The sequence below is a fragment of the Cebus imitator genome, unplaced genomic scaffold (assembly GCF_001604975.1).
Source record: "Cebus imitator isolate Cc_AM_T3 unplaced genomic scaffold, Cebus_imitator-1.0 Scaffold288, whole genome shotgun sequence".
Classification (NCBI taxonomy): domain Eukaryota; kingdom Metazoa; phylum Chordata; class Mammalia; order Primates; family Cebidae; genus Cebus; species Cebus imitator.
The window spans coordinates 3,750,749-3,772,997 of NW_016107603.1; positions in this window are offsets into that span (position 1 = coordinate 3,750,749).

Consider the following 22,249-nt stretch of genomic DNA (forward strand, 5'->3'; position numbering starts at 1 on the left):
TTAAAATACAACTAGGGAAAATAACTTTTTAAGTCAGAGCAGTAATAAAACAACAAGAAATAAAAATAATGTTAGGCTATATTGGGTACAGAGAGCCAGAACTGGAATCTATTCTGCTCTTTGCTAAATACTGGTTTTGTGATTTAAGCAAATCTCTTCTACAGAAAACCACAAAACTGCAATGACAACAATAAGAGAAAAGGAAAAGAACAACAACAAAATAGCCAGAAAACAAGTAGCAATATGACATAAACAGAATGTCTCATATCAATAATAACCTTGAATATAAATGGGTTGACCTTTCCACTTAGAAGATATACACTGGGTAAATGAATTAAAAACAAACAAACAAAAAATATGATCCTCCTATATGTTGCCTACCAGAAATGCACTTTAGGTCTAAAGACACATACAGACTCAAAGTAAACAAAGAGAAAAATATATTCCTTGCAAACAGAAACTATAATTAGGAAGAAGCAGCTATGCTTATAGAAGACAGATAAAATATATTTTAAGAGAAAAACTTTAAAAAGAGACAAAGTCATTATATAATGATAAAGGGGTCAATTCAGCAAGAGGATTGTAAATACATATGCATTCAACACTAGAGCACCCAGATATATGATATATGATAGAAATATTAGAAGAGCTAAAGAGAAAGAAAGACCCAAATACAATAATAGCTTTGGACTTCAATACCCCACTTTCAGATTTTGACAGATCGTCTGGACAGAAAATCAAAAAAGAAACATCAGACTTAGTTTATACTCTAGACCAATAGACCTAATAGACATTTACAGAACATTTTATTCAATAGCTGCAGAATACACATTCTCTCTTTAGCACATGAAACCTTTTTTAGGACAGACAATATGTTTGACCTCAAGATAAATCTCAAAAAGTTCAAAAACTAGAATTGAAATTATATCAAATATATTTTCTGAACATAATGAAATAAAACTAAAAATAAAAAGTAGAAATTTCAAAACTATGCAAACATGAAAATTAAACAACATGCTCCTGAACAAGCACTGAGTCCTTGAACTTAAGAAGGAAATTTAAAAATTTCTTCAAACAAATAAAATGAAACACAACATACCTAAACCAGTGGGACACCGCAGAAGCAGTGCTAAAATGGAAATTTACAACAATAAATATCTATCTCAAAAAGTAGAAAGATTTCAGACATAAATAGTGTAATGCACATCAAGGAATTACAAAAGTGAAAATAAAAACCACAACCTAGCAGGAGGAAAAAATATAAAGATTAGAGAAGAGTTAAATGAAACAGATACTAAAAAACAATAAAAAACATCAAGATAACAAGAAATTGGTTATAAAAAATAATTTGCTAGCTAGACTAGGAAAAAAAGGAAAGAAAAATAAAATCACAAATCATATGATCACCTTAATAGAGTCAGAAAATTTACTTAATGAAATTTAATATCCTTATATAATAAAAACTCTCAAAACATTAGGAATAGAAGAAACATGCCTCAAAATAATAAAGGTCATACAGGACAAACCCAGAGTTAACATATATAATGGGGGAAACTGAAAGCCTTTCCTCTAAGATCTGGAACAAAACAAAGATGGCCACTTTCTTCATTCATATTCAACACAGTACTGGAAGTCCTAGCCAGAGCCAAAAGGCAAGAAAAGAAAATTAAAAGCATCCAAACTGAAAAATACTAGGTCAAGTTGTCCTTTTTTGCTTATGATATAATCTTATATTAAGAAAAAAACTAAAGACTCTAGGAAAAAAACTCCTACATTTCATAAATTCAGTAAGGTGGCATGATACAAAATCAACATACAAAAATTAGTAGTTTTTATACACCAGTAATGAATCAGTTAAGAAACAAAAAAAAGTTAATCCCATATATAATAGTGACAAAAAATAAAATACCTAAAAATAAATTTAACCAAAAAAGTGAAAGGCCTCTACCAAACAAACACACACACCTTAAAAGTGAAGAGGACACGAACAAATGGAAACATACCTCATGCTCATGGCTTAGAAGAATTAATATCATTAAAATGATCATATTGCCCAAAGCAATCTACAAGTTTATTGTAATCCCCCATCAAAATAGCAATGCTATTTTTCATAGAAATAGAAAAAAAAAATCCTAAAATTCATATAGAACCAAAAAAGAGATGAAATGGTCAAAGTAATCCTTATCAAAAAGAATGAAGCTGGGTGCATCCTACTATCTGACTCCAAAGTATATTATGAGGCTATAGCATAAACTATGTGCATAAGCCAATAGAACAGAATAGTGATATAATAAGTAAATCCATGTATTCACTGTCAACTGATTTTTGACAAAGGCAGCAACATTCCCTGGGCAGAGGACACCCTCTTCACTAAGTGGTGTTGGGAAAATTAGAGAACCATAAGCAGAAGAATAAAACTGGACCCCTATTACTCCTCATAAACAAAATTCAACTCAATATGGATTGAAGACTTAATCATTAAGTCTTCTTAATGTTGACCATTAAAGTTAATAAAACTTAAATTAAGTTTCCATAAAACTTCTAAGAAAAAGACCTCAAGAATTTGGTACAGGCAAAGACATCATGGCTAAGACCTCAAAACTAAAGATAGCAAAAGAAACAGTCAACAAAGTGAAGTGACAACCTGTTGAATTAGAGAATATATTTACAAACAACATATCTGACAAGTGACTAATATCCAGAATATACAAGGAACTCAAACAAAACACACAAACATTTCTCAAAAGAAGACATATAAATGACCATCAGGTATATGAAAAAATGCTCAACATTGCTAAGCATTAGGGAAATGCAAATCAAAATCACAATAAGATATAATCTCACCCTAGTTAGAAAGACTGTTATTACAAAGACAAAAAATAACAGGTGCTGGTCAGGATGTGGAGAAAAATTAACTCATACACTGCTGGTGGCAGTGTACATTAGTAAAACCAATATGGAAAATGGTATGGAGATTTCTCAAAAAAAAAAAAATTGAACTGCTATACAATACAGCAATCCCACTACTGGGAATTTAGTCAAAGAAAAAGATACCTGAACTCAAATGTTTATTGCAGCACTATTCACAATGGTGAAGATATTGGATCAACCTAGTTGACCATCAATGGACAAACAGAAAGACGATATGGTATATATACACAATGAAATAATATACAGTCATAAAAAAGGAATGAAATCATGTCATTTTCAGCAACGTGGATGGAACTGGAGGTCATTTTGTTAAGTGACAGAAAGACAGATAGTATAAGTTCTTCCACATGGGAGCTAAAAAAGCCAATCTAATTGAGATAGAGAATGAAATGACAGATACCAGAAAGTGAGTAGGGTATGTGAACGGGAATGGGGACAAAGAGAGGCTGATTAGTGGGTACAAATATATCAAATATATAATTAGATAGAAGAAACAATTCCCAATAATCAATAAGAGTAAGATGACTATAGTTAGCAAGAACATACTTCATATTTCAAAGTAGCTAGAAGACTTGAAATGTTACCAACACATAAAAATGACAAATACTCAAGGTGATGGATACTTCAAATACCCTAGCTTGATCATTACACATTCCATGCATGTAACAAATACATGTATCCCATAAATATGTAAAATATATTGCCTCAATAAAAATGCAAAAACGTATATAAACTTGTTTCTTCCTAATGAATTTATTAATATGTGTTGTAAGCACCTAATATATTTTGGTTGCTAGAGCTGCATTGGACTTACAGAAAATCAAAGTCACAAATCCCCTTAGTAACTGCCTAAAAATGTCTTAAATGTTATTAGCTTTAAATGTTGCAAAGCTGTGTTTATTTGGCTTCTAATTTTGAATATATCCCAAACGACAAATTAAGAGCTATTTAACCCTGGCTTAGTTTGAGTCCCTCTTACAAGTCTGTTCTTTTATCAGAATGGAATGGGACCCAACTGCTCAAAGACATAAGGTTTGCTTTATCTCAAACAAACATAGCTGGAATTTTAGAAATAAGGAAGAAGTAACATTTTCTAGAAAGGCTTAACATTTTATTACCAGTGAATATATTTGCTTTGGAAAAACCTTTCAACTGAACAATGGTTTCCATTATCCTCAGCCTTCTGTTTTCCTCTAAATCCTCTTTTGTAGGCATTTCTTAGCTCTCTCAACACTGCTTGACAGTTTTGTTATTTTAGTCTGATTTCCTGCAACTCTACTTCTCTGCTGTCTGGATGATTTTATTATTTGCCATATTCTCTCTTTCAGATTGGGAGTTTTATTCTGGTTTTGGCTTGCCAGAGTTTTGGCAGGCTACTGCTATAAAATACAAGAGATTTGGAAGCTATGCAGATGGCAAATGTAGTGTTGTATGCTTTCATTCATGACGGGCTTCCGTCTTTTTTATAGCAGGCAGGAAAACTGCCAGCTCTTATTTCCTGTGCCCGCTTCTGACATATTTAAGCAAGATTGTGGTAGTGATTTGCAAGGCTGCAGGGTTTTTAGTTGGGGTATGCTCTGATGGTTGGAATTTAAAGAAAAAAGTTTCTGTTGATACTTAGCATTGATTTTCTTACATTTGTTTTCTATCTTGGTATGTTTTAATGACTCCATTTACCTTTGAAGTTACCTTTTTTTTTCTTAGAAGAGTTAAAAGATTACCTAATATTTTCTTTTAGTTTTTGTTGTTTGTTTTTCCCTGACCTAGTACTCATGATAACAAATAAATTATTTTTTTTGAAAGAACATCTTGCCAAGCATTACCACTGAAAGAGTAAGATCTACTCTCTCAATTGGAATTTAATAAACTTGTTTCTGGAAATGGCTCCTGGAAAAGAGAAGCATTCATTTCAGTTCATTAGATCCATGAGCTTAAGCTTAGATAAACAATTCCTGTTCAGAAAAGGTAGGACAATTTTGCCACAGCATAGCTTGGCTATTTAGGATGCTCTAGTAAATCAAGGGTGTTAAAAGTACAGTTTTATGCAAAAAGTGAAACATTGATTGGCATTGTTAAGGAAAGTACATTTTTCCATCATATAACTATGGCACTGTAATAACCAAAAATAATGTCTTCCCAGTGCCTCAGTTTCCCTTGATTATGCCTTTTTTTTTTCTCTCGTATGAAGATGTATTGAGGAAAACATCGTTCTAATTAATTTCTACACAACTTAAAAGCTCAGGACAGGAATATACAAGCATCAGCACAAGAAAAACGGTCTTCACAAATACAGCTTTGTAAGCATAAATTAATCTATTGTATCAACATATCAAATTTTATTCTCTGTTATACTATATGATGTCTATTAATGTATGGATTCTACTATAAAAAGGCACACAGTTTTGCTCCTGGTCACACACAAACAATATGACAAATAAGCAACCAGTATGATTCTAATCTTCTCTGCAGCCTTAAATATTATGTCCTCCCTCAATAGGAATCTGTATCAGTGGAAATTCTGAATGCTACTCAGGAGGCTGAGGGAGAAGAACTGCTTGAAGCCAGGAGGCGGAGGTTGCAGTAGGCCACTGCACTCCAGCATGGGCAACAGAGCAAAACTTTGTCTCCTAAGAAATGAAAATAAAAAGTAAATACTGAGTTCAACTGAAGAGCCTGCACATGTTTTACATAATTTTTTTGTTGTATTGGTTGTATGAACTGACTTGTTGTATCATTAAATATTCAATTTATTTATCTTGATCAAAAAATCAAAAAGGATCATGCACACACAAATAAAAGGTAAAGAAAATAAAGCTAAATATCAATTTTTTTCTTGGATTCAGATGCTTTTCAATTAGTAGAGAATTTATGTCTGCTTTTATGTAACTATACATACAGCTAAATTAAAGCTGAAATAAGGACATTGTAATACAAAGGCTAAGGTTTACCTGATCCTAAGACCACCTTATTTATAAATTAGAATTGATGACAAGAAGTATTTTATTATGAGGTAAATATATTATTCAGTAGATTCAAATGAAAGTATTATCGGCTTCATTTAAAATTGTCTGATAAAAATAGAAACAAATTTTGTTTATAAATAAGGATAGGTTTAGTAACTTATGTATATTTTTCAGCAGCAACTTACCATGACAAAGACATTCATCAATTCCATATTAACCAAACTACTTATTTCAAGTTAGAAAGTTTAGCCTACTAGTCATAACTAAATTTGCCCATAATATACCATGTTTTATTAAATGATTTATTTTTTTTCTATGAAACATTTCTGAAAGACACAAAAATAGAGTCGAAGAAGTGAAAATACATTCTATGTTCTTGTTTGAGAAGACACAGCATTCTAAAAATTAGAATATCCTCCAAGCTATATAACACATTCAATATAATCCCAATACAAATATCCTAAGAATTATTTCTAGCATCATACAAGTTCATTTTAAAGCTCATATAGAAAACTAATAATAGCAATATCCAGAAAAATATTTAAATGTATGAGGGAACTAAGTCATCCAGATACTAAAATATACTATAAAGTCTCTATAATTAAACAATATGCTATGGACATATGAATGATCAGACACACTAGCAAAAGAGAGTAGGAAGTTCAGAAAATGGATCCTAGTGCATTGGGAAATTTGGAATATAATTAGCACAGCATCTCAAATCAGTGTAAGAAAATTGTATAGTCATATGGAATAGTGTAATTTTGAATCATTCCTCACAACATATGTAAGGATAAATTTCAAATGCATCAGAGGTTGAAACATAGAAAATATCACCATACAGGTACTAGAACAAAATGGGTAAATTCCACTATAAATCAGAGTAGAAAACACTTTCCTAATTATGATTCAAAATCAAGAAGCAATAAAGAAAAGGGCTGATACATTTTTGTACAATAAAAAAATCTTTATGGCAAACAGACACACAGGAGAAGAGTAAAAAGACAAATTGTGAACTACAAAAAAATTATCAATAATGCTTTACAAATAAGAAGTCTATAGCCTAAGAAATACAAAGAAAATTTCTTGAGAACAAAAAGACCAACTGCCCAATGACAAATTTACAAAGAAACATAAATAACATATAAAGATGCTCACACACTTATAATAAAAAATGCAAATTAAACCTATTATCAGATACCATTTCTCATCTATCCAATTGGCAAACACCTAAAAGTTTGACAGCATATTCTATAGTTAGCCTGTGGGGAGTCAGTCATTCTCATACATTACTGGTGGGAATGTAAAGTGACTCAACCAAAGGGAATTTGATGTCTCGCAAAATTACATCCATAATTACCCTTTATCTCAGCAATCCCACTACTAGGAACCTTCCCAAAAATACACTGGCAACAGTGCAAAATGTGATGCATAAAAATTATTCATCATATTAGTATTTGTAATAAGAAAATACTGGGAAAAATCAATGTGCATAATTACAGGACTGCTTAAATCAACTTTAATGGAGTATTCTGCAGCTGTAAAATTGAATGAGGACAATCTCACTCTGCTGTTGTATAGTGATCCTGGGGATAAACTGTTAGGTTTAAAAAAACAAGGTACAGAACAGTTTTATTATTATTATTATTACATAAAAAGAGGATATAGAAGTGTATGTGTATGTGTGTATGTAAGCACAAATACACTTACATATGTTGGTATAGATATACACTCATGCGTATATGCATTTACACATATAGGTACATGCATATGTCTGTATATACGTATTACAATAAAACAGAAAGATACATTAATAACTAGCAAAAAACATCACCTATTAAAGGAGGCAGAGATAGAGATGAAAGTTAGACTCATTTTGATTTTTGGTTTTGGAGTCTTGTAAATGGTTTACATTTTTAATAAACAAAAGTAAAGATAAGTAATAAAAAGCATCCCTATATTTTGAAAACTAATTCAAGAAGATGAATCTCACAGTATATTAAGTTGGTAACATAACTACATAAATAATAACGTTGAAGGACTTAAAAAACAGTATTTTCATTATAGTCCTTGTGGGATATATCCTAAGGACAAAATGAATGACAAGTCTTAAATTGTACTCAGTGATTTCAACATAAATTCAAATTCTGGCACTGTTATTTTGAAGCTATTAAGAATGCATTGTAGGATAAAAGAATTAAGTAAATATGTTAACTCCAGTAGAAAGCAAGATTTTCAGATAAAGAGAAAGAGATGTGACTATAAAACAATTTAAATAAGTACCCTAAAATATCTGAGTTTCCAATATCCCTGTGAAGTCACAAAATATTTTCTCTGTATAAATAATAATGAATTTTCATTTTCTGAAAGATCAAAAAGAAATAGTAATTCAGTAAAAACAGGCAAAGGTAGAGTATTGTTTTGGAATCCAATTGTCATTTTCTACTAAATGAACAAAGGCTTTTTGGAGCAATGGCTGATTCCAGGTCTTAGAATATTCAAAATGAGCATGAAACATCTTGTACCAAAAAGCAAGAAGGATTTCAGACTATTAGAGTTGTATTTTTTAAAAAGGTACAAGAGACAATACTCTGATTAAAAATCGAGTTATTTGAGCATCAGAAAGAGTAACATTTGCAATTGATAGAACACACTGAACATTTCTTTAAAAATCATTGGTTAACTGTGAAGTTGCAAAAGTATCAACTCAGTCTGCAAATTAATGAATAAAGGCAAATAAACTTTTAGCACCATTTTACAAATTATGTTTGGAGGTAACAATAGTAATGAAAGGAAAACTATTTTTATAGAAGTATTTCAGCCACAAATGCAGAAGAATAAAAAAATTAAATCACAATACTGTGACCTCTAAGGAAAGAAAAGATCTTAGCACTGATTACCAATGGGTAACTATTTTGCGAAAGTCTTATGAGGAATCCTGGAATAGACTGACGGGGCTTACAACTCTGAAGTCACATAACTAAAAGTGGGGCCTCCTCCTGATATGATGCACTAGATGTTTCACAGCACTTCCTAAAGTATCTTTTGAAGGTTTTTTGCTTAACTACAACAAAAAAAGTGAAACTTAATAAAATGCTTCAGATTGAAATTTTACAAGAAATACGGGGCATAAACAAATTAGGTAAATGAGTAAATGATGCCACAAAGAAGCAACCAGCCAAATCCAGAATGTGAAAAAATCCTGCCAGACCTAGTTTTATTTTCAATAAATTAATCTCAAGGGGAAAAAAAAAACTGCTATAGAGAAAAAGAATTTACAAACATTAACAAAGCATATGTATAGACCTTGTTGAAATTTTAATTTAAACAACTGTAAAGATATTTTTTAGATAATTTGCCAAATTTGAGCATCGACTGGTTACTAGATATTGTTAATATTAGTTGTGATGATATTGTAAATGTGAAAAGTCATTAGCCATTAGAAATATATTTTGAAGAATTTATAGTTTCTCTGATTTCTTTTTTAAATACTTTATAAAAATGAGGAAGATAGATGAAATGAAATTACAAAATAATAATTATTGAAGCTAGATGACAGTTTATTGTGTTATTTATTTTCTACTTTGGTTTGAAAAATACCATGATAAAAAACTGTTTTTATGTGCCACATTTTCTTTATCCAGTCTACCATTGATGGGCATTTGGGTTGGTTCATGTATACCTACATAACAAACTTGCACAATTTGCACATGTACCCCAGAACTTAAGGTACAATTTAAAAAAATGCCAAAAAAGAGTAAGATACTTTTAAAAAACTGTTTTTAATTTATTGATTCTGGTCACTTCTATCTTAAAACTACTAGTTACTGCCCCCTTGTGCAAACACTGCAGAAACTGTATTCTTCAGCATGTGATTCATACCATAAAAATTTCTATTGTTCTTTTTTTTAAGTGAAATTTATTCTTTCATAAGACCTGGTACATTTACAGGCAGCGTTTCAATATGTTCTGCTTCATATGCTTTCTTAATCCATTAAATAATATTACATAAGTAGATTTTATATTTTCTTCACAATGAAAATGAATGAAACACAATTATGTTTGTGAAGAACCCTCTGCTTATGTGATATTTTATCTCAACAGTTCCCAATCTGTGGATACTGAACCTTTGGAAAGTCACAGAGAAAATCATGCAGCCATGAAATGACCTGTGTGTGTAACCACATAATACTTTACACATATAAGCGGTATTATAGTAAGAGTTCACTAAGATGCTTTTATAACTGATTAAATAAAATCTCAATTAGTGAATATTTAATTTACAATGACTCCTCTTGTATAAGCTTATGTTTTTCTTTACATTAACAAAAAATGCCCTAATTATTAAAAATATTGAAGACCTCTGACTACTTGGTTCTGACACTATTTAGTGTTCAATTTTCAGGTATTTTAGGAATAGCAGTGATCTTTTAGTATTTTTAAAGAAAATAATCCCCAAGGGGTCCCTGTTAAAAAGATTTCTTGCAGATACATCAAGAGTGGTCCTTCATCATTCCCTGAGACAACCTTCTCTCTACAAAATGCTAATAGGTAGAATACCATGTGATTGGAGCCCCCTGTGCTTATGGAATATAGTGACTCTGAGCCCCAGGAAACTTTTCTCCCTAAGATTACAAAACACAAAAATGCTATTCTCTTTTTGTATCACAATTACATCAAGTTTTAGGATAATTTTTATAATATGTAGTAAGCCAAAAAAGACTTACATCTTTCTTGCCAATACCAATAACTAAGATTGTACCCTTTTATGGTAGAAAGTGAACCTCCACTGGATTTTACTTAAAGCTGGTCTCCAGCATGACCATAGAACATTGAAGGAACTGGACTGAGTGAAGGAAACAGAAAAAGAAGGAATCCTCCCTAACTCATTTTATAAGGCCAGTATCATTCTGTTACCAAAACCTAGCAGAGACACAACAAAAAAAGAAAAATTCAGGCCAATATCTATGATGAACATCGATGTGAAAATCCTCAATAAAATACTGGCAAAACAAATCCTACAGCACATCAAAAAGCTTATCCACCATGATCAAGTTGGCTTCATCTTCGGGATGTGGTTCAACATATGCAAATCAATAAATATAGTGCATCACATAAACAGAACCAAAGACAAAAACCACATGATTATCTCAATAGATGCAGAGAAGGTCTTTGACAAAATTCAACAGAACTCTTCATAAACTAGGTATTGATGGAACGTATCTCAAAATAATAAGAGCTATTTATGACAAAACCATAGCCAATATCATATTGAATGGGCAAAAACTGGAAACATTTCCTTTGAAAACTGGCACAATACAAGGATGCCCTCTCTCAGAACTCCTATTTAAGAGAAAGAAATAATGGGTATTCAGTTAGGAAAAGAGGAAGTCAAATTGTCTTTATTTGCAGATGAGATTGTATATTTAGAAGACCCCATCATCTCAGCACAAAATCTCCTCAAACTGATAAGCAACTTCAGTAAAGTCTCAGGATACAAAATCAATGTGAAAAATCACAAGCATTCCTATACACCAATAACAGGCAGATAGTTAAATCATGAGTGAACTCCCGTTCAGAATTGCTGCAAAGAGAACTGAATATCTAGGAATACAATTTACAAGGTATGTGAAGGACCTCTTCAAGGAGAACTACAAACCACTGCTCAAGGAAATAAGAGAGGACACAAACAAATAATAAGAGGAAAATGGAAAAACATTCCATGCTCATGGTTAGAAGACTCAGTATTGTGAAAATGGCCATACTGCCTAAAGTAACTTATAGATTCAATGCTATACCCATCAAGCTACCATTGGCTTTCTTCACAGAACTGGATAAAATTACTGTAAATTCCATACAGAACCAAAAAAGAGCCTGCATAGCCAAGACAATCCTAAGCAAAATGAACAAAGCTGGAGGTATCACACTACTGGACTACACACTATACTGCAAGTCTACAGCAATCAAAACAGCATGATAGAGGTACCAAAACAAATATATCGACCAATAGAACAGAACAGAGGCCTCAGAAATAACACCACACATCTACAACCATGTGGTCTTTCACAAACCTGACAAAAAAAAATGGAGAAAGGATTCCCTATTTAATAAATGGTGTTGGCTAGCTACATGCAGAAAGCTGAAACTGGATCCCTTCCTTACACTCTACACAAAAATTAAATCAAGATGGATTAAAGACTTAAACATGAGACCTAAAACCATAAAAACCCTAGAAGAAAACCTAGGCAATACTATTCAGGACATAGGCTTGGGCAAAGACTTCATGACTAAAACACCAAAAGAAATGGCAACAAAAGCCAAAATAGACAAATGAGATCTAATTAAACTAAAGAGCTTCTGCACAGCAAAAGAAACTATCATCAGAGTAAACAGGCAACCTACAGAATGGGAGAAAATGTTTTGCAATCTACCTGTCCGACAAAGGGATCATATCCAGAATCTACAAAAACACTTAAAATTTACAAGAAAAAAAACAACCCCATCAAAAAGTAGGTAAAGGATGTGAACAGATACTTTTCAAGAGGAGACATTTATGCAGCCAACAAACATATAAAAAAAGCTCATCATCAATGATCGTTAGAGAATTGCAAATCAAAACCACACTGATGTACCATCTTATGCTAGTCAGAATGGCCATCATCAAAAAGTCAGGAGACAACAGATTCTGGAGAGGATGTGGAGAGATAGGAACACTTTTACGCTGTTGGTTAGAGTATAAATTAGTTCAACTATTGTGGAAGACAGTTTGGAGATTCCTCAAGGATCTATACCTAGAAATATCATTTGACCTTGCAATCCCCTTACTGGGTATATACTCAAAGGATTATAAATCGTTCTATTATAAAGACACATGCACACATATGTTTATTGTGGCACTGTTCACAATAACAAAGACATGGTTCATAATTCCAAATGCCCATCGATGATAGACTGGATAAAGAAAATGTGGCACATATACACCATGGAATACTATAAAGCCATAAAAAAGATGAGATCATGTCCTTTACATGGACATGGATAAAGCTGGAAACCATCATTCTCAGCAAACTAACACAAGAAAGAAAACCAAACCCCACATGTATGTTCTCACTCATAAGCAGGAATTGAACAATGAGAACACATGGACACAGGGATGGGAGCCTCATACACCAGCGTCTGTTGGGGGATGGTGGCTAGGGGAGGAATAGCATTAGGAGAAATACCTAATGGAGATGACGGGTTGATGGGTGCAGCAAACCACCATGGCACATGTATACCTATGTAACAATCCTACACGTTCTGTACATGTACCCCAGAACTTAAAGTATAATAAGAANAAAAAAAAAAAAAAAAGAAATCTAAAAGTGACTCTAATTATTTAAACAAGTATAAGAATTTTTAATATGGTAAAAAAATTATTAGGAAATATTTCTCTATATAAAATGCTTAGTTTATTGTATGAAGAATGAGTTACCCTACATTTAATTTTGTCTATAGCCAAATGAATTTTTAATATTTAATATTTGTAGCTAAATTTATTTAAGATCAGAAATGTGAAATATTTATAGAGAAAGATCTGATGACGAACTCAATACCAAACCCCATGGTTTCACTTGTAATAACCAGGCCTCTGGGTCATTTTCATAAATCTGATAACTATAAATTCAGAGGTAAAATGAATAGAGAGATAAAAAAATAACATGATTCCAAGGTTAAAATGACTACCTAAGAGACTAGTTAAAATAGATTAGTTCGCTTCTAGCCGTTATTGATGACATTTTAAAGAACAAATAGACCAACATGGAATAGCATAAAGCAGGAAAGCACTGTCTGATGGAGGTGACACTTGGGATGGGTTTTCTTACAGTTTTGTTTTTTCTTTGAAGCACAAACTCTCTGCTCATATCCCTATGTGTCATAGCTGACTAAGCCAATAAATTAGCGACCATGGAAGTTCCCTTTCTTTTTTCATTTGTAAAGTAGAAAAATGAAAGGACAGTTCTCCTTTACTATAAAACTAATAAAACTTGCTTTTGAAAGTTAAAAATATACCCCTGCTGAAGATAAAGTACTGTGGGAGTTCTAAAACTATTGACAAGTAAAAAGTAAATCTGATTTTATAAATAAAAATATTCCATAGAAAATATTGCCTTTGTCATTTGGTCATTAAGAATATCTGGTTAAAAAATAAGCAATCTAATTTCATTAATTCTTTTTTTATGATCAAAAGATAACACATTCTCCTTTATTATGTTACTAGGTGCATAACTAACAGTCAGGGTTGGCTACAGAATAGCCATTGGGCACATATCTATGGATTGATTAGTCGATACACTGAAACCCTTTTCACACCAGAAGCTATGCCCCTAAGTATTGTTTCTTTTTCTTGCTATCTATAACGTGCTCCCTGGTTACTTTCATTCGTCTCAGTTAGAAGGACAAATGTGAGGGCATGCTAAAAATAAAATTCTTGTGCCAAGATCTTTAAGGCAATATAGACAATTTAACTTGAAAAGCCCTACTGGAGTTTGAGCCACTTAAATGGGACTAGAGGAAGCTATGCATACATTAGAAATGGTTTAGGGAAAAATACTGGTAATGCCCAAAGGATGCTCATCTGAATTAGTATCATTATTAGTTCTTCTACTAAGGCCACCTTATTCTTTAAAATGCATGTATCTCTGAAAAGCAAACTTCACTATTTCCCTATTTTCATTGAAAATAGTATTTCAATGAAGAAACACACAAAAAAATCAAGCATGAAAGAATCTTCCAAAAATCGACATAAAAAAATAGATAAGCCATTTTTGGTGATGCTGAAAACACAAATGCCCACAAAAGCTAAGGAGGCAATATAGATGAGTAAAATGAAATGACCCAGTTATAAGATTAATGATAGAGCAAGAGCAACTTAAAAATGGCAACAGAGCAAAATCAACTAAAAAATACCAGCGAGTAGTGGAAACCATAACTGTCCTCAGACCACAAATACTGTTCACAGGGCAGCCATGGGTTGGCTCTAACAGAGACTAGCCATGAGGATGCTTTTTAAAGAGCAGGCAGAAATCTACTTTTGCTTGCAATCTCTCAGCTTTTAAGTATTGTTACTATTTTAGTCCATTTGGTCTACTAAAACAAAATATCATAACTGGGTAGCTTGTAAACAGCAGATTTATTTCTCACAGCTCTGAGGGCTGGGAAGACCATAATCAAGGCACTGACAGATTTAGTGTGACAGCCCATTACCTGGTTCAAAGATGGCAACTTTTCCCTGTGTCCCCAAGTGGAGGAAAAGGCAAAGAGCAGTAGAGACTTTTTTTTTTTTTTTGAGAGCCAGTCTTGCACTGTTGCCGGGGATGGAGTGCAATGGAGCAATCTCGGCTCATTGCAACTTCCGCCTTCCTGGTTCAAGCCATTCTCCTACCTCAGCACCAGAAGTAGCTGGGATTACAGGTGGCCCCTCTACGCTGGGCTAATTTTTTTTAATATTTTTTAGTAGAGATGGGGTTTCGCTATGTTGGCCAGGCTGGTCTCAAACTCCTGACCTCATGATCCACCTGCCTCAGCCTGCCAAAGTGCTGGGATTACAGGTATGAGCCACTGCACCAGGCCTAGAGTCTTTTTTATAAGGGCACTAATTTCATTCATGAGGGCTCTGCCCCATGACCAATTTACCTCCCGAAGTCCCCACCTTCTAATGCCATTACATTAGTGATTAGGTTTCAACATATGAATTTGTGGTGGGACATGCAGGAGGACACAGTCATTCAGAACACAGCATGAAGTAGCTCAACAAACAATGAGGTCATCATGGCAACCAAAGAAAATTTGTTTTGAGTCAAGTTCATTTCCTAAGATGATATAACTCCTTAGCCATGACGTTACCATTTGGAAAAGATGGGTTAGCCCACTATTTAACAATGACTGCCATTAAGTGATTAAATATACACAGAATTTTAAGGGATATGCAAAAGCGTTCTTTTATTTTTCCTTTTTTTTTTTTTTTGAACTTGTATTAAGTTCAAGGATACAGGTACAGGTTTGTTATATAGGTAAACATGTCATGGGGCTTGTTGTATAGACTATTTTGTCACTCAGGTATTAAGCCTAGTGTCCATTAATTTTATTTCCTGATCCTTTCTCTCCTTCTAACCTCCACCCTCAAGCAGGCCCAGTGTCTGTTGTTCCTCCCTATGTGCCCATATGTTCTCATCATTTTGTTCCCACTTATAAGTCACAGCATGAGGTATGTGGTTTTCTGTTCCTGAGGTAATTTCCTAAAAATAATGGCTTCCAGCTCCATGCATGTTCCTCAAGGGATATGATCTTGCTCTTCTTCATGGCTACATAGTATTCTATGGTGTACATATACTGCATCTTCTTTTTTTCTTTTTAAGTTCCAGGATTCATGTGTAGGATGTGCAAGTTTGTTACATAGGTAAACATATGACATGGTGATTTGCTGCACCTATCAACCCATCACCTAAACATTAAGCCCAGCATGCATTAGCTATTTATCCTAATGCTCTCCTTTTCCCTGCTAACCACTGCCCATGACAGGTCCCAGTGTGTGTTGCTCCCTCTCTGTGTTCACACGTTCTCATTGTTCTGCTTCATTTATGAGTGAGAACATTCAGTGTTTGGTTTTCTGTTCCTGCATTAGTTAGCTGAGGATGATGACTTCCAGGTCCATCCATGTCCCTGCAAAGGACATATTTTTCTTTCCAAGTGCAGTTATGGCTTTGTCTATACAGAGCCTGCCTTAGCAGACAAAAAAGAAGCGTCTCTCAGATCTCACCTTCCAATCTGTGTTTCCTATACGGTACTCTCAGACTGATCACTTGTCTACCCACCCCAGAGAGTCCTCTTGCTTTTTGTTCATGGTTATCATCCCAGGCTACCATTAGTGCTATGTTTTTGCCCCATGAAAATGGCAGAAGATGGGACTGTTCCAGAATTTCTACACGGATAGCATTTAGGAGTAGTAATCTGTCAAATGAGATGGAGTAGGAAGTGGAAGCTAGGAGACAGACTAAAATTTCATTTATTGAGTGAGCATTTTGTTAATGTACACAGATTTTTGTTTATTTTTTTGTGGTGGTTTATTGTGGCTTTGGGAGTAAGGGCTGGTGGGCATTAGTAAAGCCCTCACTCACCCTTTTAGTGCTGCTAACAGAGAGGAAATAGCCCGCCACTCGGGTTCCACCTACAGGAGGAGGAAATAAAGAAAAAATTGTCCTTCTAGGACTAAACCCAAGGTGAAACAGCTATGAGAGAAGCTAATATTTTCTTCCTAATATTGTCTATCAATTTCTGTAGGATTCTGGTATATTATTCTTAAAGAATCTATTTTTTTTTCTTTTTAGCAACAGCTCCATGTGTTGATATGAACTGTGACCCCAGGGGAATGGTAGAAAAGTGTCTTGATCCAGGAAGGAAGGGGTATTGAGAAAATATGAGTCTTACCACAATAGCAACATATGTAAAATCCATCAAATATACCATAAAATCAATGTGGGAGAAACACCACCTTGGCCTGCTGCTCCCTGAAAACTTTTTCTCTAGTCAAGTGGTGACAGGAGTACATTTGTAAATAAATTACCAAGTTGCTTTTGGTTTTGTGGAGAAGGACAAAAAGGATTGTCTCCTGGAAGTATTTTTATTGTCTTAAGAGGTGGGATAATATCTAGCTCTGTTCAGCAAACTGAGATCTTTTGAGGATCTTAACAAATTTATGCCCCTACCTCTCACCTCTTCCTCCCTGGTGTATTTCACAGGCAGCTTTGTGAACTGACTACACTACTACAAATAGATTCTGTCACTTTAGAAATAGGGTTTTCCTTTTATAATAAAGGCAGACTGATGGACTAGGTGTCAAGGTTTTAGAACAGTAGCATGACTGGGGCAGACACTATAAACCATAAATCCAATATTGACAAATGTCCTAGCCAATCCAGATGTTTCTATTTGTTAAATTGCCTTTATCAAGTCATAGTTGTACAGCAAAGGATATGGAAAATAGTTGACAAGAACTAAGAAGCCAGTTACCAAGCTCAGTAACTGGCTTCTCAGCTTTCTTCATTAATAAAAAAAATAAAAAATGTTAATGAACATTTAAGTAGTATAAATTGTTATAAGAAGATTCTTTCCTCATTGTTTGCCAAAGTGTGCCAATAATGCTTGACTGACTAATAAGCAGAGGTCATTTTAGATATACAGATTTTGAAAGAAGGAACTTTTTATTTGTACCTTTGTTTCATTGTCAAAGTCGGTTAGTAACATAAACTATACTGTTATGTAACTAACATATGTTAGTAACATAACTATACTGTTATGTTAGTAACATAAACTATTCTGTTACAAAATATGTAACAGAATAATAAACTTGAAATACATCTTCTTAGAATTCAAATTTAATATAAATGTTTTAAGAAAATTATACTTATGCCATTGGAAAACATTACTTTGTGACTCCTTAATAAAAGGTAATAGTTTATCTCTCAAAGGAGCATCAGAATCAATGAATATCCAGCAGGCAACAATCTCATTTTATAAATCCTAATTCCAATATTTGCACTAGAACATTGATTTTCCTTATCCACAGGTTGATCTTCCATCAGTTTCTGGATGTTAACCCCATTCACTACTTAACAATCATCAATACAAAATGATCAATTGTAAAATACATTGTTATTTTATGTACCACTTAGAAACAAAACACACTACTAATTCTAATTGTAAGAAGCACTTTGATTTCAGAAATATTACAGTAGTAAAAAATGTACATCACAGAATTGATTTGGGGGAAGATTTCAGGGAAAATCTCTAATTCTTTACAGAACATTATTATTGGTAGCAGGCAGCTAAGGGAATACAATGGAGTTCAGTAGCTGACATTTTCTGGCTATTGCTCATATCAAAGTGAACTCCTACATGCTCAGAAAACCATGTTAATCTGATATCTGCTTTTCACAGAAAAGAGTAGGTATTGTGAGGCAAACCCACCACCTCCTATCTTTACTATGCTAGGATTTTGCTAAATGTTTGAAAAACAAATTCAGATTAAGGAAAAAACCGCCCAGGCATAAATAAACAAGCAACCAACTAGGTCCTAATGAAAATAATCATTGAACTATTCATGCTGCAGAGCAGAAAAAAATCTCCAATGTAGCACTGTCCATTTTAAATATGCTTGGTTTGAACTTTCTTTGAAAATACCACATGTGTTTGGGCAGCTGTCATCTTTTAGAAGTTCATATTCACTTTGTACCTTTCCTGTTCCCATGGGCAGACTAAGATGAACATGCTTTTAGAACAACACTCCCCTTGAACTTCTGTAGATATGCACTGACTGATGTCAGAGGCAATGGAGTCTTGGAATAGGGCACCCTATATCTAAAAAAATCCGAAAGAAAAAAAAAAATAGGCTTCTTCTTCTGACACTGGGAAGAACATTTTATTGGAAACTTAAATATTATTTTTTTCTCTGAGAAGAAACACATAAATCCCAAACAAATCTTTAAACAAAGAACAGAAATTCCCTGCTTTGGTTTCTACCACAAAAACAAACTTGGGTCCCAGATTTATTTATGGAAATATGCCTCTTCCAAAGCTTTTGTCTCGTATGCACTAAAACAATATGTAAACTCTCCACTGAGACTCAAACTCCATAAATCCATCTTCTACTTATCTCTCTTCAGATGTCTAGCAAGTGCCCATAACTTAATATGGCCAAATCACTGTGTTCTAACCTGGTCCTCTTGTCTTATCATTCACTGTTATATATGACATTGCCATCCACTCAGCTGTCCGAATAAGAAACCTAGGAATCTGTCTTAATTTCTTATTTAATTTCAGCTCCTACATTTCCTCTAGCATCAGTACGAAATATACCAAAATCCTTTAGTCCAATTTTCCCATTCACCAATAATACCTTGAAGAGACTACTATGATCTCCTACCTAGTTCTTTAGTTGGTTCTCTAACAGCCCCTGATCTATTTTCCACACAGCCACAAAGAAGTTTCTTCCCCAAGTCTCAGCTCCTGTGCCACTTCTTAAATGTAAATCAGGTTATGTTACTACCCTGTTTTAATTCTCACAATCATTTCCCATTGCATTTCAACTACTACTTTACTCTCTACACTTCAGTTTTCTCCTCTATAAAATGAGACTAATAATGATACTATCTCCCACAATAGCTATGAAGATAAAATGAATATGGGTAAAGCTATTAGAACAGTGCTTGGCACATACGCAATGCCACACAGAGCGGAGTTGCTGTTGTTTACAACTCAAATGTAAACCCCTTACCAGGTCTGACCCTCTCCCTCCTCTTCCACTTCATCTCTTACCACTGTTCCATTCCTCCACTGGTCTGGTCTCATGTGTGTTTCTCAAGCACATTAGACTCATTTCCTTCTTGAGGCATTGAACCTTCTGTCCTTCCAGTAACCATCAGCACCCAACCCTCTGTTTTGGCTTGTTGCTTTTTATTTTCCAAGTCTCAGATCCTGTGATACTTCCTAATGAGACTTTCCCTGACCATCCAAAGTAAAATTAGCACATCATCCTGCTTTATTTCCTTCATAGCACTTTTTAATCTCTAAATTTCTTCATCATCTTCATCTCCATGTCACTGGGTGAAATCAGGGCATGTTGTTGTTACTAGCCATCTGACTTCGGGCAAGTATTTAACCACTGTGTGTCACAGTTCCTGCATGTGTAAACTGGGTAAATTTATACCTCCATTATAGAATTATGACAGTTGAAGTAGTTAATGCATGTAAAGTATCTAGGAGTGCCTCACAAATAAGTGCTCATCACACACTGATTTTTTTTTTTTTTTTTTTTGAGAGGGAATTGCTCTGTCACCCAGGCTAGAGTGCTGTGGCACAACCTTGGCTCACTGCAACATCCACCTCTTGGGTTCAAGCGATTCTCCTGCCTCAGCCACCCAAGTAACTGGTATTACAGGTGCCCACCATGGTGCCCAGCTAATTTTTGTATATTTAGTAGAGATGGGGTTTCACTATATGGGCCGCACTGGTCTTGAACTCCTGACCTCATGATCCACCCAACTCAGCCTCCCAAAGTGCTGGGATTACAGGCATAAGCCACTGTACCCAGCCACACTGACTTTTTTAAAAGAAAAACTAAATGAAATGTGTTGTATAAAGCCAAACCATATCTCATGTGAGAGCTTATTAAAAGTGGAGACTGATGGGACATTAACCTGATACTCAGAGAAAGATGCTTTGAGAACACCTTTCATGGGTGAAGGAGGAAGCAGGTCCAACCTGTCAGAAACCTGAGATTTTCTGAGTCTCCATTGTGGATTATGCATTTTATCCACTAAAACATATGAAACTTTGGTCTCACAAAAGAAGTTGTAAGGCTTCCATGCTGTCTTCCTTTCTTGAAGCCTGGAATTGCTGGTACAGCTAGATTGAACAGCTAGAGAAAGTTAGTAAGCCTTCTGGTTAATGTCAGTGCCTTTGGTGTGCAAACTCCCAAGATCAGCTCCCAACTTCCCCGAATACTGTTTTATGGGCCTAAATATGCCCACAACAGCTGTGTTTTGTTTTACTTAATAACTGATGTCCTCCTCACACACTTGGACTGGCCTAAGTATATGTAAGTTGGTTCAGAGGTGGTTTCCCCCGCTGAAGAGCTCCTTGCAGCACATCCAATCTGCTACGGGTGTAGCAGGAGCAGCGGGGAACAAACCTTTTGAACACCACCGAACTAAGGAAGGAAGTGGCTTTTTATTCAGCCGGGAGCTGCAGGGGGATGTAGACTCGTCCACCGAGCTCCTCAAGCTGCAGCTTCTCTCCCCTTTTATAGGCTTACAATGCTAAAGGGGAAACTGAGGTGGATCTATGTCATTGTCCATTTGCTGGATGTCTGATCTTACAATCTTTTGGCTTTATTGATTTGCTAATTCATATGCAGCATGAGCGGAGACCAGCAGGGGAGGGAGCTTACAGAGACAAGACAAAAGCAACAAGTTGTTTGTTGGCAGAGGTGTTTCCAGGAGCGGGGCTGGCCCGTGGAGACCTGGGGGTGTGACTCAGTGCCGGGCTCCAGCCGGCAGGAATAGCATTCATTTGCAGCTCTTTCAAGGTTAACAGATAGCAGAGACACTGGGAACTAAAAAGGGAGTCATTTTCCCGGCTCTTTGGTATTTTTTTTTCCTTCTTCACCCCCTTCCCATCTGCAAGTGGGGAAGGGAGGAGGTGGAATTGAAGGAGGTGAGGAGGTCTCCCCTCTGATGGGCGACATTCTTGGTTGAACAACTCCCTGGAACCAGGGTATTTCATGCCTTCTGCTAATTCTCTGCTTCTAAGTTGTCATC